The sequence below is a fragment of the Symphalangus syndactylus genome, chromosome 18 (genome assembly GCF_028878055.3).
Source record: "Symphalangus syndactylus isolate Jambi chromosome 18, NHGRI_mSymSyn1-v2.1_pri, whole genome shotgun sequence".
NCBI classification, from domain to species: Eukaryota; Metazoa; Chordata; class Mammalia; order Primates; family Hylobatidae; genus Symphalangus; species Symphalangus syndactylus.
The window spans coordinates 28,743,857-28,766,130 of NC_072440.2; the positions used below are offsets into that span (position 1 = coordinate 28,743,857).

General features: G+C 39.0%; 1 protein-coding gene across 5 annotated transcripts in view; it reads left to right on the forward strand.

Annotated features, from left to right (window-relative positions):
* Positions 1-22,274, forward strand: part of ZNF366 (zinc finger protein 366) — a 354,936-nt gene that overhangs the window by 91,367 nt on the left and 241,295 nt on the right. For 4 of the 5 annotated variants that reach the window (XR_010117052.1, XR_010117050.1, XR_010117051.1 and 1 more), the window contains 2 exons: positions 77-160; positions 9,539-9,720. The gene's annotated coding sequence lies outside the window, so the exon portion shown is untranslated. The remainder of the gene's footprint in view (positions 1-76; positions 161-9,538; positions 9,721-22,274) is intronic. The other variant, XR_010117054.1, reaches the window with a different exon arrangement.

A 22,274-nucleotide genomic window follows, 5' to 3' on the forward strand; every position in this document is an offset into this window, starting at 1 on the left:
TAAATTTGAAATCAATGAACGAAGGAGTGAAATATCTTTTCCTTCCTTAATTTTCATTATTTTTTTCCCTTTAAAGTTTACTACAAGAAGGCAAAACATCTAAAGAAGAGACTTCAAACAACAACCAAACCAATCAGAAATTCACAAATCATTGCTCTAGGTCAGTGGTTCTCAATGGGATGTGACTATGCCCCTCAGGGGAATTTGACAATGTCTGGAGACATTTTTGGTTGTCATAACTAGGGGTGGGGTGCTAATGGCGTCTAGTAGGTAGAGGCCAGGGATATTGCCAAATATCCTACAAATGCACAAGATAGACACCCCCCCCAACAATAAAGAATTATTTAGCCCTAATAATTTTGTGTGTCCTTTGATTATTTTTGTATTCTTTTGTCTTGCAGGTTCCTAAATCGTTCCCTCTTGTTTCTTTTTTTTTTTTTTTTTTTTTTTTATTATACTTTAGGGTTTTAGGGTACATGTGCACAATGTGCAGGTTTGTTACATATGTATCCATGTGCCATGTTGATTTCCTGCACCCATTAATTCGTCATTTAGCATTAGGTGTATCGCCTAATGCTGTCCCTCCCCCCTCCCCCCACCCCACAACAGTCCCCGGAGCGTGATGTTCCCCTTCCTGTGTCCATGAGTTCTCATTGTTCAATTCCCACCTATGAGTGAGAACATGCGGTGTTTGGTTTTTTGTCCTTGCGATAGTTTACTGAGAATGATGTTTTCCAGTTTCATCCATGTCTCTACAAAGGACACGAACTCATCATTTTTTATGGCTGCATAGTATTCCATGGTGTATATGTGCCACATTTTCTTAATCCAGTCTATCGTTGTTGGACATTTGGGTTGGTTCCAACTCTTTGCTATTGTGAATAGTGCCGCAATAAACATACGTGTGCATGTGTCTTTATAGCAGCATGATTTATAGTCCTTTGGGTATATACCCAGTAATGGGATGGCTGGGTCAAATGGTATTTCTAGTTCTAGATCCCTGAGGAATCGCCACACCGACTTCCACAATGGTTGAACTAGTTTACAGTCCCACCAACAGTGTAAAAGTGTTCCTATTTCTCCACATCCTCTCCAGCACCTGTTGTTTCCTGATTTTTTAATGATGGCCATTCTAACTGGTGTGAGATGGTATCTCACTGTGGTTTTGATTTGCATTTCTCTGATGGCCAGTGATGAGGAGCATTTCTTCATGTGTTTTTTGGCTGCATAAATGTCTTCTTTTGAGAAGTGTCTGCTCATGTCCTCTGCCCACTTTTTGATGGGGTTGTTTGTTTTTTTCTTGTAAATTTGTTTGAGTTCATTGTAGATTCTGGATATTAGCCCTTTGTCAGATGAGTAGGTTGCAAAAATTTTCTCCCATTGTGTAGGTTGCCTGTTCACTCTGATGATAGTTTCTTTTGCTGTGCAGAAGCTCTTTAGTTTAATGAGATCCCATTTGTCGATTTTGGCTTTTGTTGCCATTGCTTTTGGTGTTTTAGACATGAAGTCCTTGCCCACGCCTATGTCCTGAATGGTATTGCCTAGGTTTTCTTGTAGGATTTTAATGGTTTTAGGTCTAACATATAAGTCCTTAATCCATCTTGAATTAATTTTGGTATAAGGTGTAAGGAAGGGATCCAGTTGCAGCTTTCTATATATGGCTAGCCAGTTTTCCCAGCACCATTTATTAAATAGGGAATCCTTTCCCCATTTCTTGTTTTTGTCAGGTTTGTCAAAGATCAGATAGTTGTAGCTATGCGGCATCATTTCTGAGGGCTCTGTTCTGTTCCATTGATCTATGTCTCTGTTGTGGTACCAGTACCATGCTGTTTTGGTTACTGTAGCCTTGTAGTATAGTTTAAAGTCAGGTAGTGTGATGCCTCCAGCTTTGTTCTTTTGGCTTAGGATTGACTTGGCGATGCGGGCTCTTTTTTGGTTCCATATGAACTTTAAAGTAGTTTTTTCCAATTCTGTGAAGAAAGTCATTGGTAGCTTGATGGGGATGGCATTGAATCTATAAATTACCTTGGGCAGTATGGCCATTTTCACGATATTGATTCTTCCAACCCATGAGCATGGAATGTTCTTCCATTTGTTTGTATCCTCTTTTATTTCATTGAGCAGTGGTTTGTAGTTCTCCTTGAAGAGGTCCTTCACATCCCTTGTAAGTTGGATTCCTAGGTATTTTATTCTCTTTGAAGCAATTGTGAATGGGAGTTCACTCATGATTTGGCTCTCTGTTTGTCTGTTATTGGTGTACAAGAATGCTTGTGATTTTTGTACATTAATTTTGTATCCTGAGACTTTGCTGAAGTTGCTAATCAGCTTAAGGAGATTTTGGGCTGAGACAATGGGGTTTTCTAGATATACAATCATGTCATCTGCAAACAGGGACAATTTGACTTCCTCTTTTCCTAATTGAATACCCTTTATTTCCTTCTCCTGCCTGATTGCTCTGGCCAGAACTTCCAGCACTATGTTGAATAGTAGCGGTGAGAGAGGGCATCCCTGTCTTGTGCCAGTTTTCAGAGGGAATGCTTCCAGTTTTTGCCCATTCAGTATGATATTGGCTGTGGGTTTGTCATAGATAGCTCTTATTATTTTGAGATACGTCCCATCAATACCTAATTTATTGAGAGTTTTTAGCATGAAGGGTTGTTGAATTTTCTCAAAGGCCTTTTCTGCATCTATTGAGATAATCATGTGGTTTTTGTCTTTGGTTCTGTTTATATGCTGGATTACATTTATTGATTTGCGTATGTTGAACCAGCCTTGCATACCAGGGATGAAGCCCACTTGATCATGGTGGATAAGCTTTTTGATGTGCTGCTGGATTCGGTTTGCCAGTATTTTATTGAGGATTTTTGCATCAATGTTCATCAAGGATATTGGTCTGAAATTCTCTTTTTTGGTTATGTCTCTGCCAGGTTTTGGTATCAGGACGATGCTGGCTTCGTAAAATGTGTTAGGGAGGATTCCCTCTTTTTCTATCGATTGGAATAGTTTCAGAAGGAATGGTACCAGTTCCTCCTTGTACCTCTGGTAGAATTCAGCTGTGAATCCATCAGGTCCTGGACTCTTTTTGGTTGGTAAGCTATTGATTATTGCCACAATTTCAGAACCTGTTATTGGTCTATTCAGAGATTCAACTTCTTCCTGGTTTAGTCTTGGGAGGGCGTATTTGTCGAGGAATTTATCCATTTCTTCCAGATTTTCTAGTTTATTTGCATAGAGGTGTTTGTAGTATTCTCTGATGGTAGATTGTATTTCTGTGGGATCGGTAGTGATATCCCCTTTTTCGTTTTTTATTGCTCAGCTCTACATAAAGTGGACCTAATAGACATCTACAGAACTCTCCACCCCAAATCAACAGAATATACATTTTTTTCAGCACCACACCACACCTATTCCAAAATTGACCACATAGTTGGAAGTAAAGCTCTTCTCAGCAAATGTAAAAGAACAGAGATTATAACAAACTGTCTCTCAGACCACAGTGCAATCAAACTGGAACTCAGGATTAAGAAACTCAGTCAAAACCGCTCAACTACATGGAAACTGAACAACCTGCTCCTGAATGACTATTGGGTACATAATGAAATGAAGGCAGAAATAAAGATGTTCTTTGAAACCAACGAGAACAAAGACACAACATACCAGAATCTCTGGGACACGTTCAAAGCAGTGTGTAGAGGAAAATTTATAGCACTAAATGCCCACAAGAGAAAGCAGGAAAGATCCAAAATTGACACCCTAACATCACAATTAAAAGAACTAGAAAAGCAAGAGCAAACACATTCAAAAGCTAGCAGAAGGCTAGAAATAACTAAAATCAGAGCAGAACTGAAGGAAATAGAGACACAAAAAACCCTTCAAAAAATTAATGAATCCAGGAGCTGGTTTTTTGAAAAGATCAACAAAATTGATGGACCACTAGCAAGACTAATAAAGAAGAAAAGAGAGAAGAATCAAATAGATCCCTCTTGTTTCTTTTTGCATTCTCTATGCAGTCTCCAAAGATCACCTCTACTTTTCCTTTGTCTTTTTCTTCCCCAGCCTTTCCAGAACTGCCTCCCTGAATCTCATGTCACTTTTCAGTTTCTTCCTTGTTGTCTGTATTCTTATCCACAAAAACTCTCTTTCAGTATTTTGACATTGAAGATGGGCTTTCTCTTTCTGGGAGCTATTTTAGCTTAATCCCCTCTTCTCTCTGCCTCCCAGATTTTCTGGAGATCCTCTTTCCCCTACTCAATCTCTGCTAAAGCTTGTAGTGGAAGATCTAGTATAGTGTGTCTGTACATAGATTTTTTTTTTGTCAATTACAGATAATTTAAAGTTTGTAGTGTTACTGGTTTTGATGAAGGTGTGGAATTTGTGTATATATCTTTTTTCTTCTTTTTGACCTATGTGGTTTTTTGGAGGATGTGTGGAGAGATTCAGATTTAGGTAGCCACCATTATCTCAGCTATCCAGAAATGATGTCATTTGCTTTTTAACTTTGCTTATAGTATCCTGGTTGTAAAGAAGTTTTGCAATTCTGTGTAGTTAAATCTGTCTTTCTGTGTTGTTTGTGGACTTTCGTCATGCTTGAGAAAGGTTTGTTCCCCTCAAGATTGTAAAAATGTAATCTCATGTTTTTTCCAGTATGTTTTTTTTAAACAAAAATTTAAAAATCTGAATGTATTTATATTGTAGGACATAGGATTCAATTTTTTTTTCTTTTTCAACTTCTGTTTTAGAGCAGAGTACATGTGCAGGTTTGTTACAAAGGTATATTGTGTAATGCTGAGGTTTGGATAGACTGAACTCATTACCCAGGTGGTAAGCACAGTACTCAACAGGGAGTTTTTCAGCCCTTTCCCCACTTCCTATCTCCTCCTCTCTAGTAGTCCCCAGTGTCTATAATTCCCATTTTTAGGATATAGGATTCTAATTTTAATTTTTCCTATAGATAGTTGATTTAAAAAATAATATATGATTTCAGGGAGGTAAGCGCCCTTCCCAAGTTCTTAGGCTAAAGAAATATTAAAGCCTGTAAAGGGCATTTGTAAAGAATTTTGATGTGAAAATTCCCTGGTGCAACCTATACCAACTTGTGAATAACCATTTGTAATACAAGTATTTAAAGATTAGGAAATGGTTGTGCTTTGTGCACACGATCAGGCATGGCAAATAAATTTTGATTCATGTACCATCTCTAGTTGATAATGGCTGCCTTGGAACTCTGGGTTGAGAAAGGCTGTCAGGCCAAATTTGAGCTCAGTTGAAAAGAAGGACATAATGACTACTGATAGGAAGAAGTGAGCTGGGCATCAGTGGAGATGCTATGAATACAACACATTGCCGTTCCCATAAGCACCTTTAATTTTGATCATCATTGCCTAGGATGGTGTCTGGCATATGGTAGAGTTTGAGCACAAAAATTAGGCTGCCTAGGTTTGGTTGGATTCTGACTTTAGTACTTACTAGTTTTATAACTTTGGGTCAATTATTTAGCCTCTCAGCATTTCACTTTATCTGTGAAATGGGTGTAATAATAACATCTATCATATAAAATTGTTTTAAAGAATAACAACTTATATGTAAAATGTTTAGAATAGTCCATGATTATTATAAACAATAGTTATTATTATTATTATTCCAGATGTTAGTTATCTGTGGAATGAATATATTCAGCTGTTTTATTGCAATGTTCCCTGTGTGTATATGAAATTATGCTAGTATCTGTGAGTCTAATGGTGTTAACCACTCTTTTGGAAAGCTTAATTATACTCAATAAGAGAATCAAATCCAGAGATTTATAATGTGACCCATTGTCTTAACAAAATCAGAAAAGTTTATTGGGAGAATGAATATGAGGTGTTATGAGCTCCTCAGAAGAAAGTTGCTATTAAGTACAGGATCATAAAATCATGAAATGTGAACTAGAATATTGTGAATCTTTGACATTTATCTCCATAGTGGAATCTGTATTAGGCTAATAAATTTCGAAGGGAGTTAATTTTAGTAATTTCAGAAATCTTATTGAAGTAGTCACATTTAAATAAACTTTGCACAGCAGATGCTATAGGTGAGAACACGAACTTGAATCCTATTCTCAGGAAGAGGTTTTCAAAAATAAAGAGAGCATATTTCGATTTGTTTATGTACATTTACTGCAAAGGAAGAGCCAAGCAGTCATCAATAGTGCGGCTGTGGATAACTATTGGCTTTAAGCTTTGCTTTAAATGAATCTGTGTGTGTTCTGTCTTGGATCACTTCCTGAAGTCAATACTCATTGGCCTCAAAGGACCTCTCTGAGATCTAAAAAGATGTCTATCCATAGAGATAACATTTAGGGAGATTACTACTGTGTTTTAAAATTCATGTTTAAAATCCACTTCTCTTTAAAAATAATCATTGTTATCTTTCAGGAAACAAATCACATGCAATTATGTAACTGTGTTTCTATTTTCTGTTGGGAATTTTAGAGATTATCAAGGTTATCTGTGCTCAATGTGTGCATCTCAGATCAGCAGCATCAGCATCACCTGGGAGCTTGTTAGAGCTGGAGACTCTCAGGCTCCACGGTAGACTTCCTGAATCAGAAGCTACAATTTAACAAGATCCTTGGGTGATCTGAAAAATGCAATAAAGTTTGGGAAGCACTGCTGTTGGTCATTAGGCAATCTAAGGAACTAAGACTTTTGCCAAGCATCTGGTAGGTGGAGGGGGTCCATCGTACAATTTAGACTGGCAGTCATTTAGATAAGTACAAGTTGGCTAAGGTGGGAATAAAATGTTTGCTCAAATGATCTGTTGATTTTTGTAAAAAGAAGAAAAGGCAATACTACCTGAAGGTATTAAATTGTAATACCTGAGGGTATTAAAATGAAGAAAGGCAGTGTCTGATGGCTGTGTGTCAGAGGATTCATGCTCTATTGCTTAATTAGAAGTGTACTGTTTCTGTTCTCTGCTTTTACAGTCAGATAAACATTGAACAGACATCACATCTGTTTAGCGATTCAGGAGTTGGACTTTCGAGGGGGAAAGTTATCTAATTATAATGTCACTAAACTTGTGCTAATTTCACAACACTCATTTTTCAGTCTTCTATGGAGAGTGAGATTAGGAAACATCCAGAAAGGGCAAGTCAGGTCTGTAGAAGGAAATCAGCAATCATTGGTTAATTTAAACAAAACAGCCACCCAGCCCAACCCATACACAATCATCTTGTTGCCTTATGCAGACACTTTCTCTGTTGGAGCTGATACTCGAGGACATTTATCCTCTGTTTCCCAGGCTTAAAGCACAGGTGGAGTTAAAGCTCTCTTTCGTATGGTTTGTCACGAAGTAACAGTAACTAATAGATGGTCTCTCCACTCTGGATACAGAGCGAGCCAATGAGATTTGATGATGGCCACTGGTGAAAGAACCAGGACTGATGAATGCGCTAGTGACTCTTAGCGACCCCAGCCTACTGATTTTTATTGACGTGTTGACATAACTAAGAGTTTGTGATTTAAGCTTTTTTAAGCCCTTAAATAAAATAAAAAGGCCTTTCTAATAGTACTTCTTTGTAACTTGTCTTAATTAAACACACCACCTTTTTTGGAAGCACTCTTTCTGTTTTTTAGTTATTTGCAAAATGGCTTTGTCTAAAGAGAAGTGTGTGTGTGTGTGTGTGTGTTTGTGTGTGTGTGTATTTTTTACCATCCCCCTCCTGCTATGGCAAAACTCAGCAACATATGAAACCTGAGAGCTGTAATTGATTTTTCCATTTCTGTGTTCTTGGGAGATGGAAGTAAAAGGGTTACATCAGAATCTTTCTAGAAACATTCTGCTCTAAATCAAACTCTGCTGGTGAGTAATCGTTGTTGCCTTGGTGAGCTTTATTGCCATTTGCTGATGCAGCTTGCTGTAGCCAAACTACCACAAGGGACGTATAATGGGAGCCCTGTATTCAAGCCCTTCTTGGAAGAAATCTATAAAAGAGCAGAGATGTGAACCTAGCAATAAATCCTAGAGGCATTTGTGCTGGAGCCATGAAGTGATACCAATAACTCCTTAGTAACACATTAAAGGGACAATAAAGGGAACTCGCCAGGGAATTTTATGTATTAAGGCTATTTTTAATTGAAGCTCATCAAAGAGACAACAGAGCATGTGACAGCAGCTGTTTGCCCATTGCTTTTCATTCATTTTAGATTTTGCTGTGAACTCTACTTTTATCTTGCCACTTAACAGCTCATTATTTAAAACAGCCTTAAAGATTGGTCAACGCTACTCAAGGGCCCCTAAGTGGGTTCATCAACCTATAAGCTCCACACTTGTTTTCACCCTTTCAAAGCTGCTTTCTGTGATCTCATCTAGACGTCCTCAATAAGTCAGTTAAGTAATCAGCCAGTCAGTTTAGGTTGAGTTGGTGCCTACTATGTGTCTAGTAGTATGCTAAGTGTCACAGAGAATATGAGGAAAGAGAGATCACTGCTCCTCAAGGGGCTCAGAGCTTATTTAGAGCTGCTCGGAATAAAACAAGGGGGCCAGGAGAATAATGCAAAGTAGAGTTAAATGCTAAACCGTTTAAGGAGCGGGGATCTCAGGGTGGTGGGAATAATGAGGGAGGGTTTCTTGGAAGAGGAGGACCTGAGATGGGCTCTGAACAGGAGGCAGAGAGTAAGGGCAAGTGGGAGGTGTTGTAGGTGCAGACAGGGCTGTCTGAAGCATGAGCTTTCTGTTAGAGACTGGTGGGAAAAGTTGGATGAATTGGGGGTGGGATATAGGGTAGAGAAGATGACATAGGAAGACTTCACTTGGAGAAGACCAAACTGGAGCCAGAGAGGTAAAACTGTGGTGCCTCCAAGGTGGGAGAAGATAAGGGAAGGGGAAGGGGAAGGGGGTATAGTGGGGGAAGGAAGAGCCAAAGAGACATTGTAAAGTGCTTGGGATCTCTTCCCCCATTTTAGAAATTCCTTAGCTAACTTCCTTCCTACTCAATGTTCCTCAGAATGTGTTCTGTGAACCACCTACATTGAACTTGTTAAAAAGGCAGATTTTCGGCAGATTCCTTGGACCTACTAAATTAGAATCATTGGAAATACAGATCTTTAATAATTCCTATACATTTTACCCAGGAGGAAATGGAAGCTCAGGGAGGCTAAGTAATTTGCCCAATTATCACAAAGCTCAGAAAGTGGTGGAGCTGCGGCTCGCATCCAGCCTCCAAAGTTCATTCTGTTTCTATCACAGTTGCCTCTCTGTTTACTCTATGTTGTATGGAGAAACTAGGCTGGCCACATTTGTGTTGTGGCTTTCATGTGTTTATCTTTTTAAAAATGTTTTTTCTTGTTTGCTGTGTGTTTGCGGGACAAACATTCTGACAATAAAGGGAATAAAAAAGTTATCCTCAATATTTTACCTCATCAAGTGAACTATTTTCATTTATAATGTTTCTAATGGGCTGGGAGAGATAGTGTAAATGTAGCAAAATGTCCACAATTAATCAATCTAGGTGAAAAGCTCTTGGTTCCATTTTTTTGTCTTTCCTTTTTTTCTATAGAGTTGAAATTTTTCAAGATGAAAAGTTGCTAAAGAAAGAGAAAGGGAAGCGGTTTGTTCCAGTGTTCCTCTTTCTACCTTCCCACTGACTGGGAAGTGGCCGTTAGCAGAGCCACAGCCTTGGATTAGAGATAAGAGTCACATGCTGAGGAAGGTGGAGTCTCCCCCACAGCCCTGGACCAGGTACGTCTGTGCTAGTGTTCAACACGGAAATAAACACCTATCTTATTTAACAACAACAAAATGATAACACAACCACTTTTAGTTATCAATGTGGTTTCTGGACTGCCTGGGTGCAATCCCAGCTCCTCCGCTTGCTAATTAGGTGAGTTATTGAAACCTCACTGTGTCCCAGTTCACGTGTTTTAAATGGGATGGGCGTAATATCACTTTTCCATAGGGTTATTTTGAACATTGGTCACAACATGTGACACATGTAGAATAGTGCCTGGCATACAGTAAGCATTCAACACATGTAATTACTATTACATGCATTTAATACGTGTATCACATGTAATTAAATATAACTATTAAACACCAACAAAGTTGACAATGAACTGCAAACCTGGCTCTGAGGGACACTAGGCAAGTTTTTGTGGAAGAGAAGTCAGAGGAAGAAAGTGAGTTTCATATTGGTTTGGGATTTGAGATAGTTCTGCAATAAAAGGAATGTTGGTGTCAAACTAGGTATAAATCTGTATTTTATGTGATAAACAACCTATAAAAAGGCCATAGGAAAAGCAAGTCTATTCATTTACTTTCAGGCTCCAGTGCCAACAAAAGCCAAGAAGAACCTCTGGGGCAATCAGTCTGTGAGTGCCTGAGATATATTGCTGTCACAAAGGGGTCAGTGAGGGCCAGTTGAGACAGTGCTAGGCTGACAGACAAGGACCTGGGCTTCCAGCTCTGCCACCTACCAACTGTGTGATTTCTCTGATTTTAGTTTCCCCATCTGCAGGAGGGGGTTTGATTTTAAAGATCTGGATTCTTAAGTAAGCATTGCCTGGAGGAGTTTCTTTGAATTTAAGCAGAGATCATTCAATAATGCTTCACCTTTCATTTCCAATATAGCAGGCAGATATTTATTGTTATGCCAGTCCTCTGATGCCTACTGACTCAACCCATGCCCTCAGCTTTACAGCCTGATGCACTTATCTGGGTGGAGACGTTTGCTTTCCTGCATGGATACTTGTTCGTTTGTTCATTCATTCATTCATTCATTCATTTAATATATATGTGCCAGGCTCTATGCTAGGCTCTGGCTATACAATGGTAAACAAAACAGTCATAGTCTCTGCGTCCTGACATATAGAGTCTCATGGATGAGGCAGCCAATAAACAAGGAAGCCAACAAAAGAAAATATAGAATTGTGTTAGGCACTATAAAGGAACACAACGAGCATCCACTTGGCAGCTAGCTGGGAGATTTCTGAGGACATGAATTTAGGCAATCGTCTGAAGGTGGTAAAACCCCAGTCATTAGAAGAGATGGTGGTTGGGTGGAGACAATGAGCGAAGTGGAGGGACTAGGCAAAGGTAAAATTGCCAAGAGGTCTTGTTAGTTTTAAGACAGTATAGAGTTAATGCTTCATGTTCTTACTATGAATATTGCAACTTAAACTTTTTTCTAGTATCTTTTTGAAAAACAAAACAAAAATGAAAGACAAACTATGCTTAAAAATTGAAGAAATAGATGTTAATTATTTTAAAAAGTTGAAAAATAGAGATATGCCACCAACAAGGGGAAAGGAAGCTCTCTTTTATTACTGTCAGATATAATCACTTTAGTAGTATTAGGCATTATATCTACATCCATCTCTGCATCTATGTCTCTGCTGCTGAGCCTGTGTCTGTATCCGCATCTGTTTCCATTTTCATTTCCATATCTATATCTATCTCCAAGGAAGCATGTAGCTTGTATTATTTTACAACTTGCTTTTTTATTTGTGAGACAAATCCCAGGCATCATATCATTTCATCTGTAAATATTTCATCATATACACATATTTTTCCTGGGGGGGTTCATACTGTACTGAGGTGGTAAGGGAGGTAACAATGACAGCTATCAATCATTGCATTTGGGCCACTGAGAATAATTGGACAAACAGTTCTTACTCTAATAGCTTTCCAATAATAGCAGCAACAATCATTGACATTTATTTAACATTTACAACTTTATCCCAATTTTCTCATTTTATTCTGTTAGGAAGCATTTTTTACTCATTTTACAGACAAGGAAATGGAGGATCAGAGAAGTGACACAGACATCCTCAAGTTGACAAAAGAGGAGAGACACTGCTTACACATTGTCAGTCTAGGTCTGAATTCTCTGCATCTTGATGTCTTCTGATCACCAGGATATGCCCAGTGCTCCTGAACTCTAGTTAACAAGATGCGTTGGGATTTTAATTGGATATTAATTAATAATTTGGACTGGAAGTGTTTCCTCAGCAAAACAGAGCAGATAAGACCAAAGTAAATATTCGATAATGTATTTAGTAAGATCCCACTTTTAAGAACTTACTGGCACATATGCAATATAAAAGAATTATACCTTCCAAAAAATATAAATAGGCCCTCAAATTCTAGGAAATACTGGATACTAAGTGAGCTGTTTGATTTCATTTCTGCCTGTGAGTTTTTCAGTTTCTTATAAAGTAACATGTTCTTTCCTAGCATATACATTTGAACACAAATTTCAAGTCTTGAGTCATATTATTAAGCACAAAGAGCTAGATATGTAACCCACGGATAGGGAGGCAACAATGGATGTGCTTCCTCTCCAGCAGAGGAAATCAAGCCCTCCTCCTTGTTATTCCAGTCTATTACAGCAAACTGATTACTTGGATGCATTTTGAATAGCTCATCTAAAATGACTTGAGGCAAGCAGACACTTGAGATTTTATAATCAACCTTTGGGCTTCTATAGATCATTCTTATGCACAGAGGGCACCTTTGACAGATGAACGAACATGCATGGGTTTTGCTGGGGATTAAACTGGTCATTCTTGTATGCTATTAAAAGATTTTCTATCTGGGTTGCCAGATTTCTGCAGAGACAGAGAAACAAGTATTTTTTAACTTGAAAAGATTCCATGACACTACTAGTAATAATAATAATTAACCTTTCCATCATGCTTTGTAGTTTATCAGGAGCTTCTAATTATCTTATTAACAACACATTGAATTTAGCATTCTTTTCACTTTCAATGTTTCAGATGAGGGAACTTAGACTAAGAGACATTTAGTGACTGGAAACCATGTGCTTCAAGCATGGCTTCCAGTGTTTTCTGTAGCAATTTGTTGCCTTGCACACTCGGCGATCATAATGAACAATAAGATTTCAGTTCAAGGGATGGTGCTAATATCTTTCTTGGATGATGAAGGTTATCTAAAGAGGAGACAATCCAATCTGCCACCTTCTTATGCTTCCAGCTCTGCTGAGGGAGTGCATTTTGCTTCCAGCACAGTGCTCAGCTCACACAGTTCCCATGGAAACCCAGGGGCTACAGAGGTGTCTAGACCCTGTTTGGCACTCTAACCAGAAGTATTCCCAGAGACTACAAGCACACTGCACACCTTGGCTCAGTTTCAAACTGGAGACAGGCAGAGAAGGAAAGATCTGCCTCCCCTACTTCCCTGGGGAGGCGCTGAGGAGACTTCCTTTTTGTTAGTTGTTTCCAAATTGTCCCTATCTGAGTGGTTCTCAAACGGTGGGTCTTGGCGTGGTCGTGAAGGGCCTGCAAGAAGATAAGGGCACCAAGCATGGCCTGTGGCTGAGATAAATGAAGCATCTCTCATATATGTGTTATGATTTTTCAAGTAAATGAGGCTGTTATTGGGCTTAATTAAAATAAAAACTATACTAATGCTAAATGACGAGTTAATGGGTGCAGCACACCAACATGGCACATGTATACATATGTAACAACCTGCACATTGTGCACATGTACCCTAAAACTTAAAGTATCATAATAATAAAATAAAATAAAAATAAAAAATAAAATAAAATAAAAACTAAGAGCAATGCTAAATAGCTTTTTGCCATGATGTATTTTTGTAACCAGTGATTATGAAAACTACTGCCACTCTCACATGGGGAATAGCGGAATTGTTTACTGTGAAACTCTGCTCTTATAGGGAAGGCTGGGAACCCCTGCTTACTTCCGGGGGAGCAGGGCTGCGATATGCAGCTGATGATGTTCTCTTCTTTATGTTGCTTACAGCTATGATGGCTCCCATTATTGATGGGACACACAGTCTCATTCTTTGAGGTTAGAGCCACAAGGATCCTCAGAGATCAGCTAGTCAGAGTCCTCGTTCTAAAGATGAAGAACCTAAAGCCAGGAGAGGTGGAGTGACTTGCCTGAGGACATATACTTAGTGGAGGCAGGCTGGACCCAGGTCTGAAGTCCTCTGACTCTTTTGAGTACAGAGTACCCATTCGACTGCCACAATCTATAGTAGCCCTTAATTATAATGGCCTCATTACCTGAATCTTCATAGCAATAGGTGGTAGACAGTCTCACTCCCCTTTTATAGATGGAGAGGCTGAGGCACTAGGCAATCAGGAACTTGCCCAGAGTCATCCATCTAGCGTATATGAATTGGGCTGTACTCCCAGGGCACCTCAAAGCCCATGTGCTTGACTACTGCACCATATATACATGGGGTCATATGACATTATTTTGTGATCTGCTTTTTTCACTTAAAAATATATCATTAAATTTTTCACTAATGTTTTCTACCCCATGATTTCAATTTTATTATATACATTATACTCTGGTATGAGCAGCTTCACTATCAAATTTCACTAATGGAAACAGTGCTAAATTTTGCAGAAAATTCTTTGTTATTTCCTTAGGCTAAATTCCCAGAAATTAAATTGCTGGACTAAATTTAGGCATACACATTTAAAAATATTTTGCTATGTGTATTAGTCTGCTTGGAGCATCATAACAAAATACCACAGACTGTGGTTTCAACAATAGAAATTAATTTTCTCACTGTTCTGGAGGCAGCAAGGTTCCAGCAGTGTTTGATGTCTGGTAAGGGCTCTCTTCCTGGCTTGCAGGCTACCACTATGTCCTCCCATGGCCCTTCCCCTGTGTGTACATCAGAGAGAGATAGGTCTCTGGCCTCTCTTTCTCTTCTTATAAGGACACCAGTCCCATCGGATTAGGGACTCACCCTTATGACCTCGTGTAACCTTAATTACCTACTTAAAGTCCCTATCTCCAAATATAGTCACTTTGACGGTTAGGACTTCAACACATGAATCTGGAGGAGGGAGGAACAATTCAGCTCTAAGGACAGTATTCCAAACTGTCCTTTAGATGGGATGTACAGTTGATGTGTCTGGTGCATGAAGAGCTTTCCGCTGAACCCTTGTCAACACAGTATTGTTTAAAAATATTTGTCAATTTGATGGCTAAAAAATAATCTTTTGTGGTTCTAATTGCAATAATTTTTCATACATATACATTTTGGGTGCATTTCCTATTTATTCTGTTTATCCATTTTTCTATTTGTTATTTATCATTCGAGACTTACTTGGGTGTATATACTTTTTGTCATATACTACTAAATTTTTTTGCAGGTCATTTTTACTTTATAATTTTGTTTATGAGTATCACTTTTTAAATTTTATTGTGATTTATTAGATAATATTATACTTTAAAATATGATTTTTAATTACCAGCATGTATCTTTGCTTCTTTATTTTATTTTGTTTTTATTTATTTATTTTTTTGAGATGGAGTTTCACTCTTGTTGCCCAGGCTAGAGTGCAATGGCGTGATCTCGGCTCATCACAACCTCCACCTCCCAGGTTCAAGTGATTCTCCTGTGTCAGCCTCCTGAGTATCTGGGATTACAGGCATGTGCCACCACACCTGGCTAATTTTTTGTATTTTTCTTTTAGTAGAGATGGGGTTTCTCCATGTTGATCAGGCTGGTCTCAAACTCCCGACCTCAGGCGATCCACCAGCCTCGGCTTCCCAAAGTGCTGGGATTAGAGGCATGAGTCACCATGCCCGGCCTTGCTTCTTTATTTTATACAGGAAATACAAATTTATTATAGCAAGCCTAAGAGGCATAGACAAGCAAGACAAAGAAAAAAATCACTTCGATGTAACCCCTGTAGACATTTTTGGGTATAGCCTTTCAGACTTAACCATGCAAATATATACATGTGAATATCTATGTTATACATAGACTTTTAAAAGTTTTGTAAAAATGGGATCATACTTGTACCAAACCCGGTTTATGCAACAGCCCAAATCTGTTTGGTCCTGCTTCTCCTTGCTTCTCTGATGGAGCTGCCCTAGGTAGCCCTGGTCACCACCCCTGCCCCTGCCACTGGCACCACCTCCAACGAGACACACCGTGAGTGTCTCTGGATGGGACCCACAGAGGCCATAGCATTCCCAGTGGCTGCTTGGAGAGGCCAGGCAACACAACCCAGAGAAGGAGGGAGAGAGGGCTATTGCCCTGTGGGGGGACTTTGACAGTGAGAAACAAAAGATGGAAGGGACCAGCAGAAAAAGGATTCATCTTGCCTTCATCCAGTGGACTATTCTGACAAGCAGCGGTATGGGCACCCCTTTAGAGATGTTTTGTTTGTGCAACATTGTGATACTTAATAATGCATCATGATGAATTTGCTCTCCCTCCTTCCCTGCCTCATTTTTCTGCTTCCTTCATTCATGTTTCCTTAGGATTGCATCTCCAAAAAAGCACTGGAACAAAAATGTTTGCCTCACACTCTATATCCTGGCGAATTTTGGCTAAGACTCTTTTTGTATTTTTATCCCACTGTGGCAAATAGATTTGTTTAATTTTGAGCAATTAGCTTTAACTATCTTGAGTGTTATGTTGAGAAAGATTCTGAAGCTCTGCTCTAAGCTGAAAAGAGAGTCATGGTTGAAAAGTAATACCTGTGATGTGTGTTTGGAATGGGCTTGGCAGAGTGGTAGAATGTGTAAGCTGAACTGACTTCCTGAAAGATCATCCGAGTTTATATAGCAGTATACTGAACCCTACATACATACAGTACTATGTTTTTCTCCTATACACATATATGTATAATAAATTCTAATTTATAAATTAGGCACAGTAAGAGATTAACAACAATAACTGCAATAACTGATAATAAAATAGAACAATTGTAACAATATACTGTGATAAAAGTTCTATGAATGTGGCAAATCCCAGCCAGGCATCCTGCCTCTCTGCCTTCTGCACTTTTGGTGTTTCCTGTCACTTCTCCTTTGAATTCCAGTGTCCTCTCTGGATAATGTATTTGAAATGTGACTGTTTATACACTATTTTGGTTCTTCTAAGTGGAAGGAGTGGGCATAAAATGCTGCTGGTCAGTCATCTTGAAGCCCACTCCCCAGGCACAGGGAAGTTTTAGGGAAATGAAACTGTGCCATATGATACTGTAATGTTGGATACGTGTCAAACTCTCTTTCTCTCTCTCTCAAAATATCTTATCGTCTGTACTAACCTATTTTCAGATTGGAGTTGATCACTGGTAAGTAAAACTGTGGATAATGGGGGACTACTGTATATGATTGTCATTATTTTAATGTTTCTTCTTATGTTGCAGATTTTCTTCTAAAATAATTTTTCTTTCTCTTGGTGTACACCCTTTAGAAATTCTTTACTGAGAATCTCAGGTTTTGTTCTTCTGAAATATTTTTATTCATTTTTGAATGGCAGGTTTTTAGAGTATAAAATTTGAGATTCATGATTATTTATTTTCACTGAGCACATTTAAGAAATTATTTTAAGTGGCCTCCACTGTTAGTTTTGAAGTCAACTGTCAGTCTACTTGTCTCTTCTTTGTAGATAATTTATATAGTTTCCAGCTGCTCTTAAGATAGACTCTGTATTCTAAGTGTTCTTCTATCTTACTATGATGTGTGTAGGTATACCTTTATATTTATTTATTCTGTTTGGAATTCATTGTGCTTCTTGATTTAAAAATGCATGTGATATTCTGGAATATTATTTATACAGTCTCTTCAAGTGTTGTCATTCCTTTATTCTTTTTTTTTTTTTTTTTTTTTTTTTTTTTTTTTTTTGAGATGGAGTCTTGTTCTTTCGCCTAGGCTAGGGTAAAGTGTCATGATTGCAGCTCACTGTAACCTCCACCTCCTGGGTTCAAGCGATTCTCCTGCCTTAGCCCTTGGAGTAGCTGGAATTACAGGTGTGTGCCACCATGCCCAGCTAATTTTTGTATTTTTAGTAGAGACGAGGTTTTTCCATGTTGGCCAGTTTGGTCTTGAACTCCTTACCTCAGGTGATCCACCTGCCTTGGCCTCCCAAAGTGCTAGGATTACAGGCATGAGCCACTGCTCCCGGCCTCCTTTATTCTTTTCGTAATCTCTGCTGTTACTGAAACTCTGAGTAGACGTATGTTGGTCCTTCTCATTCTTTTCTCTGTATCTCTTAACTTCATTGCTATATATGAAGTGTGTGTATAAGTACGTGTGTGTGTAGTTTTTGTCTCTTTATGCTGCATTGTGTATAACTTTTTTCAGATTCATTAATTCTTTCTATTTCTAATCTGCTGTTTAATTCATCCATTAAGCTTTTTTTTCCATCATGTTCCTTTAAATATAGTTAATAGACTTTATTTTTTAGAGCAGTTTTAGGTCCACAGCAAAGCTGAATGTAAAGTACATAGAGTTCCCACATAACCTCTTGCTACACACATTCCAGCCTCCCCACCATGCACATCCAACACCAGTGTGGTCCAGTTGTTGCAATCAATGAACCAAAACTGATACTTCATTATAAACCAAAATCCATAGTTTAAGATTAACTTTTTATGTACATTATATAGGTTTTGACAAATGTTTAATGACACATATCCACTGTTATAGCATCATATCAAATAGTTTCATTGGCCTAAATATTCTCTGTGCCTGAGGGGTGGACTTCAAGATGACTGACTGGAAGCATTTCATGCCCACCCCTTCCACTTAGAAGAACCAAAATAGTGTATAAACAGTTTCACTTCAAATATATTATCCAAGAGAAGACACTGGAATTCAACAGAGAAGTGACAGGAAACACCAGAAGTAGAGAAGGAGAAGGTGGAGAGGCAGCACCCCTGGCCAGGATTTGCTGAGAGCCATGAGTAACTTCTTCATGTGAGGAAAGAGTGAGTGAAAGCCTTCTAGTGCCCCACATCCTCACTGTGAATCATGCAATGCTGGCCACAAAATTACCTCTCAACCCTCCTAATCCCTGAAACCAACATGGGGGAGTTGCCAGGAGACCATAGGATGAAACGACACCAGGGAGGGAGCTCGTGCTGGGTCCCATACCTTTTCAAAGACATAAGAAGCTATAGCAAGGCCCCATTGTCAAACCCATGCTTTGACAGACTGTAGACTGTCCTGGAGCACAGTGGCACTGGGACTGAGGTGTTATGGAAACTCAGGCTGTGGTTGCTGGGACTAGGGAGTGAGCTGGGAGCATTCCTGCAGTTGGGACCAAGAAATGAGTGAGGTGTGGGCTGCAGCTGCTAATGCTAGGAAGTGAGCACTGCTGAGATGAAGACCAGAAGGCAAGTGGTGCATGAGTTGCCACTGGGATTTGGTCACCAGCTGGGTGGGGGGTCCTGCAGCCTGGTTGGGGACATTACTAGGTCCAGGCTACTGCTACCAGGGCTGGAGGGCAAGCCCCACCAGGACTGGGACATGAGAGGGCTATGCATTTTCTACTTGCTTGTGCAGCCTTGGACACTGAGTATGGCTGCACCCTCTCCAGTGGCAGAGCCTCAGCACTGTTGCTACCACCCCTCAGCCAAGCACTCTGCCAGGAGTCCAAGGGATGCCCCACCCTTGCCTACCATGGCTGCTGCCAGCTTTTACCCTTGCATGACCTGAATATAAGCCCACCCAACCTGGCTTCCCTCCTACACCCCTGCAGCAGAGCACATGGCCTGGGGTCCTGGAATTGCCCAACCTAACCCACCACATTGGGCATCAGGGCACTCCTCCTGGGGGCCTGAGGTTGGGCCTAAACTCTCAACCACTGCCATCTTAGTTGGCACCTACCTGCAAGTGCCACCTATAGGCCTGGGGTCTGGCCCACCCAGCTCATTTCAGCCACTGCCAATATCAACACACACTGCTTGGAACCCAGAGAATTGTCCTGCCAATGCTACTGTCATTGCCCATCCCACACTAGCTGCCCAGGGGACCAAGAATCCACCCACTCTCCTAGTTCACCGCTGCCACTATCAGCATCTAAGTAAGTAAGCCACTTGGAAGCCCAAGAAGTATCCACTTAAAACATAGAATGGCTGAATAAATTTTAAAAGCCATGATCCAACTGCATGCTGCTTACAAGAAACTCATCTTACCAGTAAATACATAAAGACTGAAAGTTAAGGGATGGAAAAATATACACCATGCAATAAAAACCAAAAGTCAGCAGGAGCAGCTATATGTATATCAGATAAAACACACTTTAAATCAACAACAGCATAAAAAGAAAGGCAAAGAAAGTCATTACATAATAATAAAGGCATCAATCCACCAAGAGGATTTCACAGTTCTGAATATATATGTGCTCAACACTAGAGCACCCAGATTCATAAAGCAAATATTACTAGATCTAAAGAGAGAGACAGACTGTAATACAATAATAGTGGGGGACTTTACCACTATTATTATTTTGATATTAGGGTGATGTTTGCCTTGTAGAATGAGTTAGGGAAAATTCCCCCCTCTTTTATTTTTTGGAATAGTTTCAGGAGGATTAGTATTATTTCTTCTTTGTGTGTTTGGTAGACTTTGGCTGTGAATCCATCTGGTCCTGGGCTTTTCTTTTTGGGAAACTTTTTATTGAATCTCATACTACTATCAGTCTGTTCAGGTCATCTATTTCTTCACCACCATTAGACAGATCATCTAGACAGAAAATCTAGATTAAAAAATATTGGATTTGGACTGTACTTTAGACCAAATGAACCTAACATTTACAGAACATTCTATCCAACAAGTGCAGAATATACATTCTTTTAATCAACACATAGAACATTCTCCACGCTAGACTATATGTAAAGCTGCAAAATAAATCTAAAAAAATTTTTCAAAATTGAAGTCATATCATGTATCCTTTTAGACCACGATGGAGTAAAAATAGAAATCAATACCAAGAGGAACTTTGGAAACTATATAATTACATGGAAATTAAACAACATGTTCCTAGTGACCACTGGATCAATGCAGCAATCAAGATGGAAATAAAAGCATTTCTTGAAACAAATGAAAATGGAAATACAATTTACCAGAACCTGTGGGATATAACAAAAGCAATGCTAAGGGGGAAGTTTATAGCAACAAATGCCTACATTAAAAGAGTGGAAAGATTACAAATGAACAATCTAACAATGTACCTCAAGGAAGTAGGAAAATAAGAACAAATCAAACCCCAAATTAGCAGAAGAGATAATAAAGATCAGAGCAGAGCTCAATGAAATAGACTAACAAAACACTACAAAGGATCAATGAAATGAAAAGTTGGTTATTTGAAAAGATAGACAGAGTGGCTCATGTCTGTAATCCCACACTTTGGGAGGCCAAGGTGGGCAGATCACGAGGTCAGGAGATTGAGACCAACCTGGCTAACACGGTGAACCCCGTCTCAACTAAAAATACAAAAAATCAGCTGGGCATGGTGGTGGGCGCCTGTAGTGCCAGCTGCTTGGGAGGCTGAGGCAGGAGAATGGTGTGAACCCAGGAGGCAGAGCTTGCAGTGAGCCAAGATGGTGCCACTGTCCTCTAGCCTGAGTGACAGAGTGAAATTCTGTCTCAAAAAAAAAAAAAAAGATAAACAAAACTGATAAACTTCCAGCTAAACTGACCAAGAACAGAAAAAAGAACCAAATAAACAAAATTAAAAATGAAAAAGAAGACATTATAACTGATACAACAGAAATACAAAAGTTATCAGAGACTATTATGAACAACATGCTGACAAACTGGAAAATCTAGAATAAGTGGATAAATTTCTGGAAACATGCAACTTCCCAAGATGGAATCAGGAAGAAATAGATGACCTGAACAGACTGATAGTAAGTACGAGATTCAATTAGTAATAAAAAGTTCCCCAAAAAAGAAAAGCCCAGGACCAGATGGATTCACAGCCAAAGTCTACCAAACACACAAAGAAGAAATAATACTAATCCTCCTGAAACTATTCCAAAAAATAAAAGAGGCGGGAATTTTCCCTAACTCATTCTACAAGGCAAACATCACCCTAATATCAAAACCGGACAAGGGCACAACCAAAAACAAACAAAACAAAACAACAAGTCTATTTCCCTGATGAACATAGACACAAAAATTCTCAACAAAAATACGAGTAAACCAAATCCAATAGCACAATAAAAGGATAATAAATCACAAACAAGTAGGATTTATATCAGAATGCAAGGATGTTTAATGCCTACAAATAAAAAATCATGCATATCACATCAAAAGAACAAAAGACAAAAACCCTATGGTTATCTCAACAGATGCAGAAAAAGCATTTGATAAAATTCAACATCCTTTCTTCATAAAAACTCTCACCAAACAAGGCAGAGAAGGAACATACCTCAAAATAATAAAGGCATGTATGACAGACCCACAGCTAACAACATATTGAATGGGAAAAACTTAAAAGCCTTTTTTTCTAAGGACTGGAACAAGACCAGGATGTGCACTTTC